This window comes from Ambystoma mexicanum, chromosome 1p, assembly GCF_040938575.1.
Source record: "Ambystoma mexicanum isolate Mex_15411 chromosome 1p, UKY_AmexF1_1, whole genome shotgun sequence".
NCBI classification, from domain to species: Eukaryota; Metazoa; Chordata; class Amphibia; order Caudata; family Ambystomatidae; genus Ambystoma; species Ambystoma mexicanum.
Window position 1 is genome coordinate 108,343,540 of NC_090921.1, and position 22,212 is coordinate 108,365,751.

Consider the following 22,212-nt stretch of genomic DNA (forward strand, 5'->3'; position numbering starts at 1 on the left):
ACTGCAATCATGCCCTCCAGCCCATGTAATGCTGCTAGTATTGGAACCATCTTGGTGTGGGAATGGGTGTGTGAAGGGGCATGGTGTGCTCCTTTTGTGCTGCCACAGTCTCCATTGCCTCCACCTGTGCTGGTTTGTCCACCTGTGGCAGGTGGGGACACTGCTAGGTTCTGATAACGGGTGGTTCGCAAAGCCGTTATTTGCGCCATGCCGGTAAGGGGTTTTGGGGGCTTTTCCATGCCGCCATTAGCACGTCCGCCTGGCTTGTGATGATGTGCTATTAGCGGCTTGGCGTTATTTAAGGCATCGAGGGTCGCGTGCCCGCGGACTGGCCACTATTAGTGGCACCGTACTTAGCGGTGCCGCAAATAGCGGTGCGCCAGGTCGTAATTGGTATGGGGATTTAACGGTACCGGTATTCCCTTACCGATAACGTTAAATTCCTACCGCACAACGTGTAATGAGGCCAATGTGTTTTTATCAGCCTGCCGCGCCCTAGCTAGCATGGCCAATAGGCTGTGGTAACAGAACGGCAATGGGCATACATGGCACATTGGTCATGTGTATGTGGGGTACAGCATGCCAGGGAAAACAATGCACTAGGCACAGGAGAACTTGCCCCGGGCCCCCTACCTTCCTGCTCTTCTCCCGCCCCTACTTCCCTAACCCCAGCCCTTCCTCCCTGACCTGCCCACTCCCAACTGCACTTATTGTCACTGCCCTTCCACAATCCGAACGTCACAAAGCCTAATAGGACCATTCTTTACTGTTATTATTTGTCTCCTCTGTTCCGTCCCTTCCGTTGTCTTGTGGCACCTGGAGACACTTGTGTATAGGCACCATACAAATGTCCAATACATAAATAAATAAATAAAATATGTCACCCAGTTGTACAGGAAGGTCAGGCATAGGAATGGGTGGTCGATAGACAAGAAGAATAACAATGGTGGTGTTTGGGTCAACCAGAACCTTCACGTGCAATATGTCACATTCATCCCGGGCTTCAAGGCAAATGAAGTGAATCTCAAGGGAAGACCGATAAATCCATGCAACCCCTTCCTCCGACCAATGGAGCGGTCACCCCTGAAAATTGCATACCCACTAGGTACTGCTAGTGATACAGCGGGACCTGTGGCTTCAAGCAACCAAGGGCCTCATTACACAGTAGGCGGTAGGCTAATAGTGCCATGGTTGCCGCCAGTACCGTACCGAGTCGGCCATGGTGAATGGCGGAATTACCGCCACATTCCAAGTTGAGTGGGGGCAGTAATTCCCCATTCACCATGGCACTTCCCCATTCCCATTTGAGCCCCCATAGAGCTCAATGGGAATGGGGAAGGCGACAATTACGGTACCGTAAAAGCAGCCGTTGAGGTTGGGTCCCGCAAAGGGACCTCGTAGTAAGGTGGTAGGGGATTACCGGCACCAGTGCCCTTACCGGTGCCGGTAATCCCCTACCGCGTTCCGTGTAATGAGGCCCCAAGTTTCTGTAATGGAGCAAATGTCATTCAGTTTGACTAGTAAATAGTCTGCAATATCCATTGCGCACTCGATGAGGGAATCGTTGTTAATCAACAAGCACACGAGTGAGGAGGTAGGATTATCGGCAAAGACCATGGCCGCGCAGTAGAGGTAGCTGTTTCTGTCGACATATTCATAGCGAGCATGCTGCAGTTCTGGAGCTACATGTCAGGTCGAGTATTCAGCGAGTAGAAGATAAGTATTTGACATGGGTCAGTGTCCCACAGTAGAATTGTACACAGCCGAGGTGCCACTGGGCGCACGCGTACCAGCAAAAACCAGCCAGACAAAGGCGCCAGCGCGAACGCGCCGCCAACATTCTTTAGTACTTAGGGCTTGCCGGGAACTGAAGCTCACTCAGACTACAGGGTGAGCAGGACCTTTGAAAACAAGTTAGCAGGTTTGAAATGTAGCAACATATAGGCACTGCACACTTATCAGTGAAGAAAAGTATTTAGTATCACCAATGAGAAATTTTCAATTTCTCACTTAGTTTATAGTAAAATAAACTTTCAGTTTCACACACACTGCAACAGGAACAATACAAAACAAATGGCACTAGATTTGTCCCAACAAATATCAAAACCTCAGATTCATGAATAGAAATATTTGAACCAAACGGTCTCTGCAAATTAAACAAGACAACATTTGACACACCACTCTTTAGAGCATGTTAATTGGTGTAATCCAGGGTTGTCCAACTCCAGGGGCCTCATTACGACTTTGGAGGTAGCCATGGCACTATTAGCGCCATGGCTGCCTCCAAAATCATGCCCGGGTCTGGGTTCCCTGAATGGGGAATTACCGGGCCATTCCGAGTTTGGAAGGCCCGGTAATTCCTCCTTCAGGGAATCCGGGCCCGGTGCTTCCCCATTCCCATTCGAGCTCCCATAGAGCTCAATTGGAATGGGAAAGGGAGCTAACAACGGGCCCGTTCTTAGCTCCCTGGTTCCCTCGAGGAACCCGCTATGGACGTCTGGAAAAACCAGACGTCCAGAGCGGGTCCCGCGAGGGAACCTCGTAATAGTGCGGAATGGGTTTAGCGGCACCGGCACCATTACCAGCGCTGTTAAACCCATTCTGCCCTACTCGTAATGAGGCCCCAGGTCTCGAATGCCGGATTCAAGTTGGATTTTTAGGGTACCCCTCATTCATGGGATAAATTTGCATGAATATTAATGAGGGATATCCTGAAAACCCGTCAGGATTCCGTCCCTCAATGCCTGGAGTTGGACATCCCTGATTTATTCTGTTGATGGCCATCTACGCTTAACCGGAGCTGCAGAGGGCTCCAAAAGGTGCCAGCAGGTAAGTGTCATTTTCCTACATGAATGGTGCAGGTAGATAAAGCTGCCATGGCCGGTGACGTGGTCATGCTCATTGTAAAGACTTACTGTATCCTTTTCTCTTAACAAATACTTCATGTATAAATGTTGGTATTTGAGTAAAACAGAAATTCAATGCTTCAGGCAAGCCCCTACCTTAAACTCAATGCACTTTGCAGTTGACAGTAATAATCTGGCTGCAGTCGCTTCAATTCAATACAAGCATTGGCAAAGACAACAGTTTTGGCTTTGGGGTAGGCATAGAAGAGTCATTTCCTGGCCACTGCCGCACATGTATGGCCCGGCCAAAAGATGGCAACAGCTGGCGATTGGTGTGATTATCTAGTCATGTGGCAGGAGTGCCTGGCACATGCCTATTTTCTACCTACACACAAACCATAACTGTTGACTTTGCCAATGCTTGATTAAACAGGACCCCAGTGCTCTGGACTCTCGCCCTTCTGCTCTTTGGCTGCTCTGGTGAGTCACTCTCTTCTGGTCCTTGGCTCCCTTGCAAGTTGCTCCTCTGGTCCATCCTGCTTTTGATCTTTGGCTCCAGGGTGAGTCACCGAAATAAACAAACAAATGGAAGCAAAGCGCTTCCATTTCCTGTGTGCTGTTGCTGCTTGAAGTGCACTCTTGCATGACGTGCCCATGCAGCCAAACTCAGCAATAATCGGAGAAAGATATGGTAACAATAATCACTTCAAAAATCCTTCTACCACGAACCCGAACTGACTATACCTCGCGTCACTCAACCCAACCACCGAAAAAACACAGGTTACACAATGGAACATATTCCGTATGGAGGCACATGTCTGCAGTCAAGGTTCCTAAACAGCAGACTAACCCATCCCAGATGCACATAAATGCAACTCCACCCACTCCTTGACAGACAGACTCACATACAATTGCACAAACCGGTACCTTAGCACCAGAGAGCACACAGCGCATCTAAATGCTACACTGCACAGAAAGCCCCACGTCTGTAACAAACCAATCGTGCCCTTTTTATCTGGATTAGGCCACTACTCTTTCAGATATATTGTATATTTGCTTATTTATAATGTGCTTAATACCGAAGAGGTTTCTTAGCATGGACACGGGATTCGAACCTGTGCTGCTCGGCATCTTCTTGCTTTTAAGACAACCGCATTGCCCCTGAGCTATACGACCCGTGCCTGACGCTCCTAGAAAGTGTGAAAATGACAGATGGTGTGCAACAAAAGATGCAATAACATAGCATAGCAGGACATAGCGAAATCTTTCCCTCATTCCCCTGTGATGTGGTACTCTGGATGGCTCAAACCAACTCTGGCAGCAACAGGGGAGTCATTTAACTTTGGTTCTGCTGCAGTTAGTCTGCTCTACTAGAACGTCTGGTGCACTGGTTGGGTGGAAAATTATACATCTGCGTATCAAATCAAGTGATCTCGGGAGGATAGCTCAACGGCAACGTGCTCGCCTTGTAAGAGAGATGACATGGAGATGACATAGAGCAACACAGGTTCGATCCCAGGTCCACGTGTAAAAACCTCCGGGTATTAAGCGCATTATAAATAACCTATCATATCATATGGTACTGAGGGTGGGCCAGTGCAACAATGATGCAGTTTTAATTGACATCTGGGGTGGGGGCAACTAATAAGGGTGCACCAGAGTACATCATGTTGCCACTAAACTCAGTAAAACGACCCCATTGTAAGGGTGTGTACTTAATCACTTATAAGCATTCTAATTTTTGCCGTTGTCAGAGTGAGATTAGATTATTTTCCCATGCTCACACACTTTGGCTACACAGTGAGTCAGGGGTGTTAAACCACTCTGCAATTTAGGCCCTTGGCCCCATACCTTTCAAGCAATACTTTCTGCAGATATTTAAGTTTTGGATATTAAAGACTGCAATAATACTGTAGCTATTGCACCCTGGGCAGAAGGCAGGGGCAAGGGAGGGCACTCGAGTCGTACCCATGTTCTAGAGACCACTTTCTTCTTTCTCATTTTTCGTACCTCGCTCACAAGGTCTCCCCATGGTCTTGTACCCGAGAGCCCCATTGCATCAATAACCTTGTGGCTGCCAGCCACTTGTGGCCCGGGTAGTGCAGCCCTAAGCCCTGAGATCACGTCACCGGATGTCCTGCTCACATCCACCTAAAACCATACCTACTTGCCACGCCCACAGCCCCCCGTCCCCCACATGGTTATAAAATGCAACCACAACAGCATGAAGCCAGAAAAGGGGGCAGGATTTGCTCGCTGTGCCTTCTATCCACCCGCACCTCCATGTGATTGGCCACTAGCAGCATGTTTGTAGCCAATCACATGAAGGTGTGGGAGGAGTTTCTATCACTCCTGGAAACCTGGAGACTCCAAGCTCTTCTCAGGAGACCCGGAGAAGCGCCTGGAATCCCGGAGTCTCGGGCTAATTCCAGAGACTAGGCAGCTCCGTGGTGGCGCCTTCCGTCAGTATAACTGCAACGGTGTATAGATATATGCTACAAGCAAACAACAGAACATAAAAATCAGGACAAGCTTAAAAGGTTTAGGGTGAGGGTCGGTGATGGATCCAGAGATGGAAGTGTCATAGACATCCTTGGCACGCCGTACCACTAGTTCATTTAATGTTTAAAGTGGGTTCCTTTAGGTCAAATGATCAGCAAATGCGCCAGATGAATTATCTTCTCCCAAGGCAAATATATAACCAGTTGAGCTCGGAGGATCAGGCACTGCCCAAGTCGCAGCCCCACCGAGAGACACAGGCGGTATTGGCGTGTCCAGACACTGACTTATGCAGGGGTGGCATGAAGTACGAGTGCACACACACACACACACACACACACACACATAATGATCATAGTTTAGGATAATGGGGTGGCACCTGGGGTGACCAATCAGCTTCCAGGGGTAGCACGTGCCCCCCCCCAGGCCTCTCCCTGGACACGCCACTGACAGTCAGTGTCCATGGCTTAGAGGCCAACACCTTAACCAACACGCTTCTTTGGTACTCAGCAGCAGAGCCGTTCTCATGCACGACAGCTCAATTCCAACTCAGAGGCCTCACAGAGCACCTCTCACCTTACAAATCGTGGCAGGTAAAGCGAGCAGCACACCAACGCACCCTTTGAACCTTTTTTGTACGTGTAGGACATCTACTAGGTTGACATGCAAAAGATAAAGTGCGCTCTTATGTGGCTACTCAAATGTTCTTAAGATGATGCATAAGAACGTTCTGGAACTTTGCGATGAAGCATCTCCTCATCACACCGAGTTTATTCGACAACTTCTTTCATTTGGCATCATTCTAAGTATGCCGGTCCAGAAATAACAGTGCTGGTAATCTTACCGGCACCGTTGTTTTCAGAGCGGCTTACCGGCACCGTTGTTTCCGAACCAGCAAACTACGGGTTTGCCTGCCGGAGCCGCTGTGCCCGACAGGTCTGGCCCTGCCGGGCACCGCTGTCACAGCCATCCCCGCCTACATTTGTAGACCAGAAACCGGGGAATGACATTACTGATGCCACGCCCCCTTTCTGGAAAAACTCCGCCCACCTGTTTTACAAAAATAATTCCCAAACCCGACATCAAAATGACCCATATCTAATGCATTGTACATGGGCTGGATCCAGGTGGCGGGCGGCAGCATTTGGTCAGTGCAACCTGCTGTTTTCACTGATGGATACGTCGGGGACGGGACAATCGAGTCGGATCAGCAACAAGAAAAAAAAAAGTATATGGAGCTACCACCACCAATGAGCCCATATAGTGCGGGGAGAAGGGAAATTCATCCCGTTTCTGGGTCCCACCCACACCTCCACCCGATTGGCTACCAGGAACAGTGTTTTGTAGCCAATTGGATGGAGGCTTTGTGGGGACCAAGAAACTGCGACAAAAACCCAGAGACTCCAGGGTCTTCTCCAGAGACCTGGAGAAAAGCGTAAAATCCCAGAGTCTGCGGGGAAAACACAGAGGTTAGGCAGGTATGGTCACGGCAGGTAACTCCGTCATGGAAGCACCGGCACTGTTAACAACAGTGCCGGTGCTTTCGTGGTCCTCACTTCCATAAAATCCTATGAGACCCTATGGGAAAGGGGAACAACATTTTACTGGCACCTGGCTTCCCAGCCGCTGGACTTAGAATAGCCCAGTGGCATCGGGAAGTCAGGTGTCAGTTAATATTTACGGGTCTGGCAGCAACCCGCCGGTGGCACCCGCATGGTTCCACCGGACCCTTAATAAGCCCCATTGTGTTTTAAATCTCTGAAAGTACAGTGGGTAATTCGATGTTTCAGACTTGACTAATTTTGCATTCTGGGACTTTTCATTTTTCATTTAGGATGTGGAAAATTAAGCTACAATGATATTATTTTGGCTTAACTTGTAGTTACAAGGAATTAGTAGCTATCATATATAGTAACTATAAAGAATACGTAGATGCCCAGTAAAAACTGTCATGCCCGCCTCCCGGGACACAAATGCCTCACAGCCACATAATCATTTATGTATGTGCGGGGTGCAGGGGGGTACAGGCATGGCATTTTTTTCACTGGGCATCTATCACTTGATGTCCAGTAATAAATGCCATGCCTTCCCCCTGGGCCCTCCAATGCGTCACATGCCCAGATAATCAATTATGGGTGCATGTGAGGCAGTCGAGGGCTTAGGGGTGAGTCATAACATTGCATGAATGTGATTGTTCTAATGCAAAGCGCTGGCGAGCACAGGGGACAAGCATGGCATTTTTTACTGGGCATCTGTCATAGATGTTCAGTAAAAAAAATACCATCGCTATTCCCTGGGCCTCACAGCGCCTCAGAAGTAGAGCTGATTGTGTCCAATGGAGAGAGGGATTGTGCAACAAACTCATTTTTGCAAGGCCTTTGTTGTACAACTCTCCCCCCTCCCCAAAATAAGCTCCATGGGCCAGCACAAACAAACACCCACAAATTCACACAACATTCCCACAGCAAGCATTCGATCATTCACAAGAGCACCCATCATCACACACTCACTCAGAACACAAGCATACACATAGCCATACAAGTATTTAAATAATACATACATGAACATAAACGTACCTTCTGAGCCAGTCCTGAAGTTTCCTCCCCATCGATCCAGCTCTTGCATAGCATGAAACGAAATCATGAAAACACTCGACTCCAGCCTGCTCGGTCTGTAAGTGCACGGAGGTGAGGCGCAGGAGTGCCCCCTTGCACATACAGACATGCATTTCCCCAGCCAGCATTTCCAATGGGCTATGCAAGGTTCGGGGAGCAAAAATCCCCCAGCCTTGCATGGCTCATTGAGCATGTGCGGCTGAGGAACTGAACTGTCAAAGGGAAAACATCTTTCCCTTTGACAGTTCAGCCAGCAGGGACCACTCTCTCATCTGGAAAAAGCAGCCGAGGGAGCGCTCAGTGTTTCACTGGGCTGGCTTCTCGGCTCCTCCATAATGGGTAGGGGGGGCCGGTGGGTCGACGGCCCCTCGCCCATTATGGACGAGCGACCAATGTAGCCTGGTCCCGATCTGAACACTACATAACCTGGTCCTTGTTTCCAGTTTCACATTTTCCCCAGATGTGTGGGCTTTGCTCCCAGACAGCACAGCTGTGTAAAATAAGACGAGCTGCACCACTCACACCTGCCATGGAACAACCACAGAACTCTACACTTATATCTGCGGCTACTAAAATATGTAATTTATCACCCCGGATCGTTATAAATATTCATTGCTAATGAAAAACATAACTAAGCAATGCGGCACTGCCTTTTCATTCATTGTTAATCTGAATCCCTTGGGCCTTAGCTTCATTTCGAGGTTGCCAAGTTTTTTGGGGCATGCGTGATATGAGCGTGTTTGACATGCGTGCCATCTCCATTTTGTACGCGTGACATTTTGAGTTAAACCTGAAGGGGCTTGGGTCGATACATCCTGATGCTGGCATCTGAGCACAATGTGGTAGACAGCAAAAAGCAGCGGGTTTGCTGAGTAGAGGGCAGCGGTAGGAGCAGGCTGCAGATGAGGACACTGAATGGATGCCAGGAGGATGGGCCGCCTGTTGCTGAGCAGCAGGTGTCTGGAGATTGACGCAAGGCACCGTGGCATTGCATTGCCTCTGCTCCAACGCCTCTCCTCAGTTTGACCTTTTCCTTGGCTAGCTGGAATGGCACAGCATGAATTAAAATGTGTGAGTGTCACACTAAAGGTGTGACACTTGGCGGGTGTACCTGTTGCCGCTAACCCTTACCCTAGATGCACAAATCACGCATCCCCTGCAAGCGCCCTGCTCTGCACAGTCACCTTACCCGCAGTCACCCAAAGTACACACCACGGTGCCGCGTGCAGCACTTATGCTTAATCCCCCTTCCTCTAGGCACAAAGTAAATCCTAACCGCAGATATATGTTTTGCATCGCATTAAAAATTGCAAAATAAGTAAATAAATAAATACAAATAATTGTGATAAAAATGTGCAGTCACACACGCCCAGAAATCCTATGAGGCGGTTCTTTTCCCTCCATTTATATGCTAGCGGTTACAGGGCTGTCAAGCATCCAGCGGGGCTGAAGAAGTGTGGGGGCCCTTTTCAAGATGATGGTTGCCCCCCTTTTGCTTAGTAAGTTATATACAAAGGAATATACTATATGTTATAAGACTGGTGACTGGCAATCAGGGGGCAGTTTCTGGAGACTCGAGGCCCCTTTCATTTGAAAAAAGTTGAAAGACCCTGATGCCGTCCCTGGCGAAATGCTGGCTATGCACGGTGACACATATTGCCTGTTTGGTGATAGATGGTAGGGGCGGCCATTGTTGCATCCATATTCATGCCAACATTTTTCATTCCATTTGGGGGACACTCGTCTGGTCCTTGTTTTAACTGTGTGTTCTGGGACTTGTAGTCCTGAGTTTATAATGGGGGAAATCCAGGACTACAAATCCCAGAATGCAAAACTAACACTAGGAATTGGCAAGTGTCTCCCCCAGTGCAATGGATAGTGCTGTCGTGCATGTATCCAGGTCCTCCTGTTCTGTAAGTGTCCCTGGCGGTCCGAGCCAGTCATCATGCAAAGGGCCAAAGGTGCAAAGGGGGACTCCTGTATGGGCCTGTTAGATCGAGGTGGGTTTAGGGCCTTGCACCCCGCAAATGTGCCGCTCAGCCGCCGGGAGCGAGAAACATGGCTTGCACCTTACATAATTGCACTCTAGAGACCCTTGTTGCGCCATGAACCGCACCTGATCCCGGGCCCACTCCACACGTGAAATATTCCTGGATTAAATCTGGCTTCACAGCTTTGCGCGCATGTGACCTACATGTTACAATCTGTGGCAAAGTGGTATTAATAAAACAGGGAAATCGGCCCTTTGTTTCAAAGAGGCGTTCTTTATTATTTTATGACTCCAAGCTTCTCTCGTGTAGCTCTCCTCGCTCTGTCAGGGTTACTTAGCCCTGTTAAAGGGGCAGGGGCGGTGGCTGGCATGGACATCGCACCAGCCCCCTTGTGGTACTCTGGGACACCAGCACCACGGAGGCCCAGTGCCTCAGAGGATTGATGGGTGGTGTTGGGGGTCTCTCCTTGACCCGTGCAGCAGTCCCTGTGAGCCCCCAACCCCACAGACTCAGGCACACATGTCTGTTCAGCTCGGGCTCCCTGTTCGCACTGTCGCGGCCGGGAAGCCCCCTTTATTTATAATGCACGCAGCAGCGTGTAACGTCACGCCGCCGCATGCATGTCCCTTAAGGGGGCAGCACCACACTCCTCCTTTTTCATGAGGACAAACAAATGTTTATCAACAGTCTCAAACAACAAGAACAACAAACAGTGCAATTTCCAAAACTCCCATTTATTCACAACCGCCCTGGATCCCCGTGACAATTACACACGGCCCACGGACCCGTTGGGAAACTTGTCCCAGCACGTATTCGTCGAGGTAAGCGGGTTTCCCTCGCCCAGCCCTCTGGGGGTACCTCCCGCTTACCTCTGGCACTGGCAGTCCATCCGGTGGCACTCCCTGGGCTGGGGATGCGGGCAGGAGGTGTTGCCTCCACCCTCGTCCGGTACCACTGTGGGGAGGTTCAGTTCTTGGGTCCCCTAGTTTCTTAAAGAAACTCACGTTTCGGGTGACGGCCGACCTCCCCTCCGAGGCCATCACCATGGACCCCTTGACAGCCACCACATCAAGTGGTTCAGGTTCGTATGGGAGAGCGAGCTTTCCATGGGGGTGTCTGTTCCTTATGAGCACCTCATCTCCAGGTTCTAGGTGTTGCGGGCGGAGTCCTCTTCTCGCGTTCTCTTGCTCCGGCCGCAGTCTGCGATCCAGATCCACCTGCTGATCGTTGATCACTCCGGGCTCCTTCTCCCCAACATCGGGCAGCAGCCCTCGGGGGTACCGCTTGAACAGGGCCTTGGCCGGGGCGACTCCTGTGGAAGCGAGGGGGGTGGTGCGGTAGACTCACAGGACTGGTATAGCGCCCTCTGCAGGCATTGCCCCTGGCCTTGTGCTATCCGGAAAGTATTATTCAGAGTTCTCATCAGCCTCTCCACCTCACCGTTGGCCCGAGGCCAGAGCAGGGTGATCTTTCAATGTTGAACCCCATACCTCTCCATCAGTTCTAAATAGCGTTCGCTCTGAAACGGCGCCCCATTGTCCGAGCACAGGGTATGGGGAAAACCATGGGAGGCAAATACTTTCTTGATGGCAACCACCACATGCTCAAAAGCCACTGAGTCAACAAACTCTACCTCCGGATAGCGGGAGTACTCGTCCACCACCACCAGGAAATGTGTGCCTAGTGTGGTAGACTCAAAGTCTGCATGCACCACCTCCCATGGCCGCATCCCTCTGGGCATCGTTTCAATTGCCGACTCTCATTGCAGCGGGGACGCCGCTTGGCACCAGACGCATGCAGCAACAAAGTCATCGACCCTCCGTTCCGGCTCGGGGAACCATACTTTGAGGCATAGCTGAGCCTTGGTCTTGGGGGCTCCTTGGTGTCCATGGTGGGCCAGACTCATCGCATCTTTGATCTTGGCTTGGGGCATGACTATCCGGTCAACAGGAGGCCCGTCGCCGAGAACGATAGTTCATCCCTCACCTTCCACAGTTGTTCAAGCCCCACCTTGGTGTCTTGTGTGCGTCCGGCCAATGATTCGAGCACGGTCTTCCATGACCCTTGCTGTATTGTGGTCTTCAGGATTTGAAAGCATTCGTCCTGGGCTGCTGCTGCATCCAGGTCCTCGAGGGGCATGGCGTTAGGGGTGGCCGCCTCAACCACCATCCGAACGTAGTCATTGCTTCCTCGACACAAGTGTCTAGCTCCTCCTTACTGCCATCAGTGGGATGCCTGGACAGGTAGTCCGCTGCATTGTTCACACCAGGCCTGTATACTAGGATGATGTCATACTCAAGGAGAGCAAGCATCGTTCAATCCTCGCCGGTGATTTGGATGAGGATCCCGCCAGTATGGGCAGTATGGGTTTGTGGTCCGTCACGACCGTCACCGGACGGCCCAGGACATAGAGTCTGAAATGCCTGCACCCCCACAGTACAGCCAGAGCCTCCCGCTCGATCCGGGAGTAGCGCTGCTCGGTGTCAGACAGCGCCTTACTGGCGTAGGCTACAGGGTGAACACCACTATCCCGACCAATTTGTGTTAGTACGGCCCCCAGGCCGAACGGGCTGGCATCAACGATGATCTCTGACGGGAGGGTGGGGTCGAAGAACGCCATGGTGTCCTCGGCTGTGATAGCGCTCTTGATATCTTCGAACACCACCTGTTCGAGAGGGCCCCAGTGCCATGTTGTTTCTTTTTTTGTGAGGGCCCTCAGGGGCTCCAACCTGGACGCTAGGTTCTGGATGAACCGACCGCAATTTGTCACCATGCCGAGAAAACTCTGCACATCCGATACTGACTCAGGCGGTTGGGCCTTCTTGATGTCTTGCACTTTCCTCTGGTCTGGCGACACACCCCCTTCCTTGAACACAAATCCAAAGAATTCGATCGTTGTTCACAAGAACTCTCACTTATCCCTGTTAAGCGTGAGGCCCAGTGATTGCAGCCTCTCGAAAGTCCTGGCCAGCTTGCGCAAATGGTCCACCTCAGTCTTGGCGAACACCAGGATGTCGTCACTGATGTTTAGGACTCCATCCAGGTCAGCAAGGGCACCTCTAATGATGTTTGGAAACACCTCTTCTGCCGATGACACGCCAAAACAGAGTCTCTTGGTCCTATAGAGTCCACGGTGAGTTGTGAAGGTGGTTATATACCTTGACTCTGGATGCAGGACGACCTGGTAGTAAGCCGGCCTGAAGGCCCAACTTGGAAAAGAAGCAAGCTCCCTGTACTTCCGCGATGATGTCGTCGATGGTCGGGGTCAAATGTCTCTCCCTTTTGATGGCCTTGTTGGGTAGCCTCATGTCGAGGCATATTTGGACAGAGTCAGGTTGCTTCGGTATCCTTGCAACCACGATTGGTGACACCCATGGTGTGGGACCCTCGACCTTCTCAATGATATCTAGATTTACTAGATTGTCCAGTTCCTTGTCAACCTGCTCCCGGAGATGGAACGGCACCCTCCAATGTTTCAGGGCTATGGGCTGCACAAATTCATCAATGTGCAGCCTCACTGGGTCACCGGCCACCTGACCAATTCCTTGGAATAGGGCAGAGTATTTGTCCAGCAAGTCATGTATGTCTTCAAGATATACAGAAGACAAAACTGACAATGCCTAAAGCCTCCGCTGCAGCACAACTAAGGAGGGTATTTGTGCTCAATGGTGAGAAGTAGAATCGGGCCGTGATCTTCGATCCATCATGCTCCACCTTTGCCATGAAGGCGCTATCCAGGGGGATTGGTTCCAACACACCGAAAGGGAAGTTGCGGGCCTTCAGACTCACCAGGTTCGGTGTGTGTACATTGCATCGCAGTGTCCCCGGGCCATCACGTTGACCGAGGCTCCTGTGTCTACGAGCACCGGGATGGGCGACTTGTTCACTGCTACCACACACCTCGGTTGACGTCTGCTCTTTGATTTTAGAGCCCCCACGCTGGACACAAAGAAGATGTTTTCCTCCTCTTCTTCCTCCTCCTCTTCCGCTGGGGCACCATCTTCACCCTGATCTACCTGAGCCACGTTCGGTGGGAGATTTTGACGCAGGAACCCTGACCGAACTGGGCCTCTGGGCACCATCAAAGGCAGGGCCACCTTACACACACGGGAATAGTGATCAGCAAGTCCACACCTCCCGCAAGTTCTTCCTGCCGCTGGGCACTCAGCAGGGTGGGGGAGGTCATAGCCACATTTTTGGCACAACTCGCCAGCTCTCCCACCCCTGTCGCGGAAGCTGGTACCTGGCCTCCTGACACCTCTGCCACCCCGCCACATGGCACATACCTCTTCCGTCTTCACCGGGCGCATCCCAGCTTCCATCTTGGACGCCCGGGCCTCTGACACCTCATGGCAGCACCCGAGTTCAAGGATGCAGGCGAGTCTAGTGCCTGGTTCCCTCAACATCTGCCGTCTCAGTTTCCCAGACGAACAGGCCTGAATTAGCATAGTTCTGATCATGTCCTCTGAATCACCCCAGGCACATGCCAAGGAAAGGCGTCTGAGACGGCCATAAAAAGTGTCCAGCATCTCGTCTTCTTTCTGCCGGGCTGACAGCATTACGAATCTCTCGTAATCAGCATTGGGAGTGGCAAGAAGTGGTTTTGAAGGGCAGTCTTTGCCGCCCCATAAGAGGTATCAGCGGGCTGAAGGGACTCGAAGATTTCTTGCACTGCAGGTCCAGCCGCATACAGTAGGGTCGCCAGCTGGCTGTCCTCATTTGTCTCCATGGTGGCCCTGAAGTACATATCCAAACGGTCCACCCACCGTTTCCACCTGGGCCCCATGCTGGATGGGGGGCCTGAGACATCGAACTCTGGAATGGGCTGTAGCGCCGCAGGGGCCCGCATTTGTGCCATGTCTTGATGAACCAGCTGCACGACAGGTTGTGCCACAGGCTGGGGCAGGGCTTGAGGCTGCGGTTGGTCCGCGGGCTGCCCACCATCCTGGTTGCCATGTGCACTCACGGGCTAGAGCGCACAGGCACCCCCAACATGAACTGGGGGCCGCGGCTCACCCAACCAGCACAGTCCCACCAAGGGCCGTGGGGTGCACCAGTGCAGACACACACAGGAGTCACAAGTCCAAACCTGATGATGATGATGATGATGATGATGACGATGATGGTGGGTAGCAGGGAGTTGCCAGACCAAAATTGTGCCTTTTACACACAGCAGCTGGGCATGATGATGAAGGTGACAATGAAGATGGAGATCCTCAGCTGCAGGAAATCCTGTAGCAGCAGTCATCCAGCATGAAAGTCCCAAAAATGGAGCCAGGGAGGTCTGGGAGTTAAGCTGGCCTTAGCATCCTTCCCCCTTTTCGTCGTCTTCACTCGCCCAAAAAATTCAAAATTCAGGCATGTGTGGGCAGGTACAGCTGCCCCCCATGGATGTTTCCAAAAATTAGGCATGGATGCCCCACACAGGCCCTACCGGAGCTCCGTGAGTATCCCCTGCCAGGAATCCAAAATGTCAGCCTGCCGCATGGCGTCTGCACGCCCTACGGCATGGAACAAATCTCCAAAATGATCCGCTCCATGTCAAAAATTGAAAGATTCTTCACTGCCGGGCCCGGGCAGCGCACCGACCTCGTCGCCACTGTAGAGGGTCTCTCCTTGACCCATGTGGCAGTCGCTGTGAGCCCACAAACCCACAGACTCAGGCACACACGCCTGTTCAGCTCGGGCTCCCCGGTCGCACTGTCGCGGCCGGGAACGCCCCCTTTATTTATAATGCACGTAGCGGCGTGCAACGTCACACCATCGCGTGTGCCTCCCTTAAGCGGGCAGCACCACAGGTGGGGGCTGGTCATGGACATCGCACCAGCCTCCTGAGGTGCTTTAGGACACCAGCTCCTCAGAAGAACGGTGCCTCGAGGGAGTGCTGGGGCGACACCCATTCTTGGAGGGGCAGGGCACGCCTTGCCAGCTCATGCGGGCCCTGGCTGCCTTCCTGGTAGGGGGGCCCCATGGCAACCTGGCCTGCAGGCCCTGCATACACAGGATGGGCCTGCAGGCCAATAAGAAAGACTCACTCAGATCATTCGTGTCAGAGTCTGCAGCTGTTCGGTTGCACGTGCCTGCAGGGCTCCCTTTTATCATCATGGCCCATCTTAAAAGGGCAATGCACAGGGGGGGAGCCATCCCCTTAAAGGGGCAAAGCACATGGGAGGGCTACTCTGTAACAAGCCCCTCGGTGTCAGATCGCGCACCTTTGTGCCCCTTTCTCTGTGTTGGCAGTTTGTATTTTGTTTCTCAGTCCTTTCTCTATGTTGCCAGATTCTATTTCGTTAATCAGTCTTTCCAAGCAGGGTCAGACTGGGGTATAACATTTTCTGAGGCACCAATGAAATGTGGCCCACGAATGGCAATTAATTCCTTTTGTGACAGACCGTTTGAGTAGTACCGAAGGGAGACGATTTTCATAAAGTGCGATGAAAATTGTTTTAAAGAAGTTTTATTCTTCAGTAACATTGGTCAAAACGACCAGCCCATATGGTCATCAAACTGGCCCACATGGCCCCAAAATGTGCCCCACTTTGACCCAAAAATCTGGCCCACACCCACCTTTTGCGTTTTTGGGTCGGGCATTACTCTGTAGGCCAGGCAGAGCCTGTTTCCAAGTCTTTCATGATTCTCCTCCTTTCTCAGATCCACATGCGCGCAGCTTCTCATCACCTCGCAGCCTCCAGGCTCTTCTTATAACCTCTAAAGCCCCACCTTCAAATTCTAGCAGTATTTCAGAATTCCTAGCAGCCACCTCAGGTAAATGCTTTCTAACCTTCTCACTCTCGCTCCTGTGCAGAGGTCGAAGTGGGCGGGAGCGGTGCTCCTATAATTTTTATTTTTAAGTTTCACTGCTCCTATACTTTTATTTAAAAAAGAAACCGTTTGGAATAGTTTAGTTTTAAAATAAAAGTGTAGGAAGAGGTTGAAGCTTGCACTTCAGTGCACTGCACTGAACATTCCTTTAAATAGCAGGTGTGTTTGTTGGGGGGTGAATTGTGTGTGGGTGGGTGCGTGCGATGGGGTCTGTAGGGAGCGGGAGCAGTTCAGCAGGGAACATAGCTCCACTACTTCTTTTTGTACACTTTCGACCACTGCTCCCGTGTGCTCTAGACGTCTCAATGCCACTCTCTGGATCTAGCTGTCTGTTTGAAATTCTAGCTCCTCTCTCAGCCTCCAGGCCCTTTCTAAACCTAGGCAGTGCCACTCTCAAGTTCTAGGCCACTTTCAGACTTCTTAGCACCTCGCCATGATGCTAGACAACTTTAAAAACGTGTCGGTGGTACTCACAGGTACTAGGCACCTTTTAGACATCTCTGCACCCCTCTCAGGCACTTTCCTGCACCACGATTAGTTTCCAGACGTCTTTTAAACTTCTCTGCGCCTTTCTCAGGCCCTAAGCACTTTGTAAAACGTCACATTGGGTATCATTACGAGTTAGGAGGTATCCCTACCACTATTAGGGGCATGGCTACCCCCTTACCGGGTCCCGGATCTGGGTTCCTTGAATGAGGAATTACCGGGCCATTCCGACCTTGGAGGGCCCGGTAATTCCTCATTCAAGGAACCCATCCCCATTCGAGCCCCCATAGGGCTCAATGGGAATGGGGAGGGTGCTAACAACGGGCCCGTTAATAACAGGCCCATTGTTAGCACCCTGGTCTGCTCGCAGGACCCGCTAAGGCCGCCTGGTTTTCCCAGGCAGTCTTAGCGGGTCCCGCGAGCAGAACTCATAATGAGGCGGTAAGGGGTTGACGGCTCCGGCTCCTTTACCGGCGCCGTTAACCCCTTACTGCCTAACTCGTAATGACCCCAATTGTTCCTCTAATGTTGTTGGTTGGGTTATTTGCTACATGTAATATTTTCCTATTAGCCCTCACCACAAATATCCCATACATTCCCAGCCTCTAGCTAGGTGTTATTTAAAAAATAGTATGCCTTTAAAATACCACTTGTTTTTCCCGTTACCACCATACTTGTAATAAGGATCTAAATGGCACGACTTCCCTGCAGAACTCATGTACCCATGTGCCCGCTCTGCTCTTGCCTCACCTGTATTTGGCTCCTGTCTGTGCTCATGCAGGCCTCTGCCTTCACTGGTGTCCCTGGACTGGAGGATCGTCACCTCAACAGGTATAGCGGATGGATCCCTGGGTCGATAATTTGCTGGCGGGTGCTTTGGGTGCCAGGGACGTGATTTCACCCAAAGGCCAGGGGTAGTGGGAGTGACATCACACAACCCTTGACCTCTGATGACATCCCAGGAAGTGATGCCATTTCACCCCGCCCCAAAGTGTCATCACAGGAAGTAATGGCACATGACCTTTGACCCCTTGACAAAACATGAAGGGGCATCACATAGCAATGTTCCTCGGTACACTAAGAAAAGCATGGTTACGATGTCACGTTTGAACAATGTAAGTAAAGTAGAACAATGAAAATACAAAATGTGATGTCTAATGCAGACACAATTTTAGAAACACTGAAATACCTCTTTACCTAGATACTAAGCAGTACTTTTTACATAGAATATCTCTAAAACAGAATAAATTTAAACCAAATAGATGGTCAAGCAATGTTCCCTTTAAACTTTCTTGCCATTATGACCCCACCCACACTGGGAGTATGCATTCTCTCATATAATATAATGCGAAGGTCGAAATAGTCAAGGGTTGCTGACAGATTGAGAAAAAGGGTGCCTGTGTCATTGTGTGCATCGGAAGCCATGTGGATGACATAAAGGACCGTCCAAGTACTGACTCATTGAAGCCTACCGGAAATAGCTTTATGGTGCCTGAGGATTCTAGGAAATTACGGCTAATTCTGGTAATGTGGTAAGGTGGGATTCATTGAAATAGAGGGGCAAGCACAGTCTGTTTCAGGATATGGCGAACGATGGCAGATAAGAGGGAAGCACTTCGGGTGGCAATGGGAAAGGGTGTAATAGCCAGGCCACTAGTGTCATATTGAGGGCAGGGGTCACGGGGGGAAATAGACATGACGAGAATGAGCAGTGATAAGACCATGGGTGCAGAGAGAAGCTCAAGATGCATGAGGGTATTCAAGGTGTTGGGGAGGGTGCTAAAGTGGATGATAAAATGCAGCTCATGCGGGAGAGGCGACAGAGGATATAATGATGCTGTTTTGGTTTCAAAGAAAGTTGAGAGATCCTCTCAAAAGAGGGCAGAAGGAGAACTTCATTCATGCAAGGAAGAGCACAGATGGAGAGCGGTTAGTCATAATAAACACTTCTGGGTAAGGACTTCCCAGGAGGGAACTGAACTTGCAGTAAAAAAGGAGGGCCAGATTACTTTTAACATTGAGGTCTAGTTCTGCTATTTTCCACTCCTTCGTTTTATATCCTGGAATCCCTATCCTGGAATCCCTATCTGGGAATCCCTATCCTGAGATCCCTATCTGGGAATCCCTATCCTGGAATCCCTATCCTGGAATCCCTATCCGGGAATCCCTATCCTGAGATCCCTATCTGGGAATGCCTATCCTGTGATCCCTATCTGGGAATCCCTAGCTTTCACCAGTTATCCGCGTTCAGTTTTGTTTTCAGCTTTGTGTATGCCCGGGTTGCATTGCTCCAGTCCTGTTTTCCTTGTGACCAGCGCCCTGTAAGTTCTTGTATCCTTCTTACCGGCTTCCTGACTTGCTTTACAGGCTCCTGGCCCTCTGAATTATCTTCCTTGTCTCCACCAACACCACTAACAATACCTCGATAATTGTTCCAGCATGGGATTCCCTCCAAGGGGTTAGCCTCCAGGTTCGGCACGCCTGTGAGCAGTTCCACACCATCTTTTCCTTGAGTAGGGTAGCTCCAAGGTAAGGTAGGCCTTTCCTCTCCTCTCCTATAGAGGCACCACACATCCTGGTAAGACCTGTAGTTAACAATGCGGCTCCTACTGTGTTATGATGTCGTCAAAAGGTTCCTCGTCCCTACCATAGCACACATTGACAGTGGTTTCCACACTAACTTGGCCCAGTTGTTTCCGACACAAAGGGCCACGCGAGTGTTCCTGTGACATTGCCTGTCGATAGTGTTGAAGGCGGAGAACTTCGAATGGCCTCTACAGACCGAACATTCTGAACAGCCTCCACCACCCACATACTGCCTCGGCTAATATGCAGATTAGGCAGTGAGGCATAACATTTCTAAACTCGAGCATGTGAGACACCATAGGGGGTAGACTTCCTGCCAAGAGCACACAGGACAGGCCACAGACCTTGAGAGAAATTAGAATCCAAAGATGGCGGGCAATGGAGTTTCGGGCGCTGTGCAGGGAGGTCACAATGAGAAACACTGTCTTCTAATGTGCTTGTGTGACAGTCAATGGGCACATGGAGGTCATGGACTGTCTGATACAGTAGAACAGCCCTTGCACATAGAAATGGTACACAGAGCTTTGTAAAGCTCTTTAAGAAGTACCGGTCATAGTGCAGTCAACCTGAGTCAAGCCCTCCTCAGCTTGAGACTGCCCGGACAAGCAGAGTGGCCAATTCCTGAGGGAGAAACCTCAGAGCAGGAAAACACAAAGCTATAGAAATCTTAGATTGAATCAGGCTTCGAATACAGCTTCTGATGTCTTGGGCATAGCAATCAAGCCTCGTCCCATTGGGGAAGGCAATCAAGCCTGGTGCCATTGGGGGTGGCAATCAAGCCTCGTCCCATTGGGGATGGCAATCAAGCCTCATCCTATTGGGGATAGCAATCAAGCCTCGTTCCATTGGGGATGGCAATCAAGCCTCGTGCCATTAGTGGTGGCAATCAAGCCGAGTGCCATTGGGGATGGCAATCAAGCCTCATCCTATTGGGGATAGCAATCAAGCCTCGTGCCATTGGGGGTGGCAATCAAGCCTCGTGCCATTGGGGATGGCAATCAAGCCTCTTGCCATTGGGGATGGCAAATAAGCCTCGTGCCATTAGGGGTGACAATAAAGCTCGTCCCATTGGGGATGGCAATCAAGCCTCGTCCCATTGGGGATGGCAATCAAGCCTCGTGCCATAAGGGTTGGCAATCAAGCCTCATCCCATTGGGGATGAAAATTAAGCCTCATGCCATTGGGATGGCAATCAAGCCTCGTGCCATTAGGGGTGGCAATCAAGCCTCGTGCCATTGGGGATGGCAATCAAGCCTCATCCTATTGGGGATAGCAATCAACCCTCGTGCCATTGGGGGTGGCAATCAAGCCTCGTTCCATTGGGGATGGCAATCAAGCCTCTTGCCATTGGGGATGGCAATCAAGCCTCGTGCCATTAGGGGTGGCAATCAAGCTCGTCCCATTGGGGATAGCAATCAAGCCTTGTGCCATTGGGGATGGCAATCAAGCCTCGTCACATTGGGGATGGCAATCAAGCCTCGTACCATTGGGGATGGCAATCAAGCCTCGTCCCATTGGGGATGGCAATCAAGCCTCGTGTCATTGGGGGTGGCAATCAAGCTCGTCCCATTGGGGATGGCAATGAAGCCTCGTCCCATTGGGGATGGCAATGAAGCCTCGTGCCATTGGGGATGGCAATCAAGCCTCGTCCCATTGGGGATAGCAATCAAGCCTCATGCCATTGGGGGTGGCAATCAAGCCTCATACCATTGGGGATGGCAATCAAGCCTCGTGCCATTGGGGATGGAAATCAAGCCTCGTCCCATTGGGGATGGCAATCAAGCCTCATGCCATTGGGGATGGCAATCAAGCCTCGTCCCATTGGGTATCGCAATCAAGCCTCATCCCATTGGCGATGGCAATCAAGCCTTGTGCCATTGAGGTGGCAATCAATCCTCACAATAAAGCCTTGTGCCATTGGGGATGGCAATCAAGCCTCGTCCCGTTGGGGATGGCAATCAAGCCTTGTGCCATTGGGGATGGCAATCAAGCCTCGTGCCATTGGGGGTGGCAATCAAGCCGTGCAATTCGGGATGGCAATAAAGCCTCGTGCCATTGGGGATGGCAATCAAGCCTCGTGCCATTGGGGGTGAGAATCAAGCCTCGTGCCATTGGGGATGGCAATCAAGCCTGTGCCATTGGTCAGGTTCATCTTTAGGTGCCATATTATGAGCAGAAGTTACAAAAACAGGAAAAAAGACAGGGAAAGGGATGGGGGCATGTGCGAAGCCTGGGCTCAGACACGAGGCGGGCACACGTATCTACTGTCCGGATATGTGCCTGAGATTATGTTTTCTTCATTCCTTCACTCGCCAGAATGTGTCATAAAGTAGGGGCTCTGCGCCTTGAAGAGCGGGAGAATTGATA